The following is a 3,283-nucleotide window of genomic DNA, read 5'->3' on the forward strand; positions in this document are numbered from 1 at the left end:
CATCTTACAAAATTAGTTTGTATCTCCTAAACAACACGTTATAACTTGAAAAGATTTGGTGTGGTGTGTACGTCTAAACTTGTAGCCTCAAAAGAGAACCCACAGGATAATTTTCTTTCGTCAAAATTTGCCAGAAAACCACGTTTTAAGGAAATCCCGCATCTTGCGAAATTATCTTGTTTTTCCTAAACAACACGTTGTAACTCGAAAGCTTTGGTGTTGCGTGTATGTCTAAGCATGTAGCCTCAAAAGAGAACGCACAGGAGAGTTTTCTCTCGAAAGAATATGTAAGGATACCACGTTATAAGGAAATACAGTGTTGCAGAGTAAAGACAAATACGTGCCTATTGGAAACACTTTATGAGAGAAATAACGCATCTGGCAAAATTGGCTTGTATGTCCTAAACAACTCGTTGTAACTCGAAAAGATTTCGTGTGGGGTGCACGTCTAAACGTGTAGCCTCAAAAGAGTACCCACAGGAGAGTTTTATTTCGTCAAAATTTGTCAGAAAACCACGTTTTAAGGAAATCCCGCATCTTGCGAAATTATCTTGTTTTTCCTAAACAACACGTTGTAAATCGAAAAGCTTTGGTGTTGCGTGAATGTCTAAGCATGTAGCCTCAAAGGAGAACGCACAGGAGAGTTTTCTCTCGAAAGAATATGCAAGAATACCACGTTATAAGGAAATACAGTGTTGCAGAGTAAAGGCAAATATGTACGTAATGGAAACACTAAAACTTTATGAGAAGAAATAACGCATCGTAAAAAATTAGCTTGTTTCTCCTAAACAACACGTTGTAACTCGAAATGATTTGGTGTGGCATGTACGTCTAAATGTGTAGCCTCAAAAGAGAACCCACAGGAGTATTTTCTTTCGTCAAAATTTGTCAGAAAACCACGTTTTAAGGAAATCCCGCATCGTGCGAAATTATCTTGTTTTTCCTAAACAACACGTTGTAACTCGAAAAGCTTTGGTGTTGCGTGTATGTCTAAGCATGTAGCCTCAAAAGAGAACGCAAAGGAGAGTTTTTTCTCGAAAGAATATGTAAGAATACCACGTTATTAGGAAATACAGTGTTGCAGAGTAAAGACAAATACTTACGTCTTGGAAAAACTTTACGAGAAGAAATAATGCATCGTAAGAAATTAGCTTGTATCTCCTAAACAACACGTTGTAACTCGAAAAGCTTTGGTGTTGCGTGTATGTGTAAGCGTGTAGCCTCAAAGGAGAACGCAAAGGAGAGTTTTTTTCTCGAAGGAATATGTAAGAATGCCACGTTATTAAGAAATACAGTGTTGCAGAGTAAAGAAAAATACTTATGTATTGGAAAAACTTTACGAGAAGAAATAACGCATCGTACAAAATTAGCTTGTATCTACTAAACAACACGTTGCAACTTAAAAAGATTTGGTGTGGCCTGTACGTCTATACATGTAGCCTGAAAAAAGAAGCCATAGGAGAATTTTCTTTGGTCAAAATTTGTCAGAAAACCACATATTAAGGAAATCCCGCATAGTGCGAAATTATCTTGTTTTTTTCTAAACCAAACGTTTTAACTCGAAAAGCTTTGGGGTTGCGTGTATGTGTAAGCGTGTACCCTCAAAAGAGAACGCACAGGAGAGTTTTCTCTCGAAAGAATATGTAAGAATACCACGTTATAAGGAAATACAGTGTTGCACAGTAAAGACAAATACGTACTTATTGGAAAAACTTAAACCTTACGAGAAGAAATAAGGCATCATAAAAAATTAGTTTGTATCTCCTAAACAACACATTATAACTCGAAAAGATTTGGTGTGGTGTGTATGTCTAAACGTGTAGCCTCAAAAGAGAACCCACAGGAAAATTTTCTTTCGTCAAAATTTGTCAGAAAACCACGTTTTAAGGAAATCCCGCATTCTGCGAAATTATCTTGTTTTTCTTAAACAAAACGTTTTAACTCGAAAAGCTTTGGTGTTGCGTGTATGTCTAAGCGTGTAGCCTCAAAAGAGAACGCACAGGAGAGTTTTCTCTCGAAAGAATATGTAAGAATACAACGTTATAAGGAAATACAGTGGTGCAGAGTAAAGACAAATACGTACTTATTGGAAAAACTTAAACTTAAGAGAAGAAATAACGCATCGTAAAAAATTAGCTTGTATCTCCTAAACAACACGTTGTAACTTAAAAAGATTTGGTGTGGCCTGTACGTCTAAACGTGTAGCCTCAAAAGAGAACCCATAGGAGAATTTTCTTTGGTCAAAATTTGTCAGAAAACCACGTATTAAGGAAATCCCGCATCTTGCGAAATTATCTTGTTTTTCCTAAACAACACGTTGTAACTCGAAAGCTTTGGTGTTGCGTGTATGTCTAAGTGTGTAGCCTCAAAAGAGAACGCACAGGAGAGTTTTCTCTCGAAAGAATATGTAAGGATACCACGTTATAAGGAAATACAGTGTTGCAGAGTAAAGACAAATACGTACTTATTGGAAAAACTTAAACCTTACGAGAAGAAATAAGGCATCTTAAAAAAGTAGTTTGTATCTCCTAAACAACACATTATAACTCGAAAAGATTTGGTGTGGTGTGTATGTCTAAACGTGTAGCCTCAAAAGAGAACCCACAGGAAAATTTTCTTTCGTCAAAATTTGTCAGAAAACCACGTTTTAAGGAAATCCCGCATTCTGCGAAATTATCTTGTTTTTCTTAAACAAAACGTTTTAACTCGAAAAGCTTTGGTGTTGCGTGTATGTCTAAGCGTGTAGCCTCAAAAGAGAACGCACAGGAGAGTTTTCTCTCGAAAGAATATGTAAGAATACAACGTTATAAGGAAATACAGTGGTGCAGAGTAAAGACAAATACGTACTTATTGGAAAAACTTAAACTTAAGAGAAGAAATAACGCATCGTACAAAATTAGCTTGTATCTCCTAAACAACACGTTGTAACTTAAAAAGATTTGGTGTGGCCTGTACGTCTAAACGTGTAGCCTCAAAAGAGAACCCATAGGAGAATTTTCTTTGGTCAAAATTTGTCAGAAAACCACGTATTAAGGAAATTCCGCATCGTGCGAAATTATCTTGTTTTTCCTAAACAAAACGTTTTAACTCGAAAAGCTTTACTGTTGCGTGTATGTCTAAGCCTGTAACCTCAAAGGAGAATGCCCAGGAGAGTTTTCTATCGAAAGAATATGTAAGAATACCACGTTATAAGGAAATACAGTGTTGCAGAGTAAAGACAAATACTTACTTATTGGAAAAACTTAAACTTTACGAGAAGAAATAAGGCATCTTACAAAATTAG

Source organism: Apodemus sylvaticus, unplaced genomic scaffold, assembly GCF_947179515.1.
Source record: "Apodemus sylvaticus unplaced genomic scaffold, mApoSyl1.1 scaffold_55, whole genome shotgun sequence".
Taxonomy (NCBI): Eukaryota; Metazoa; Chordata; class Mammalia; order Rodentia; family Muridae; genus Apodemus; species Apodemus sylvaticus.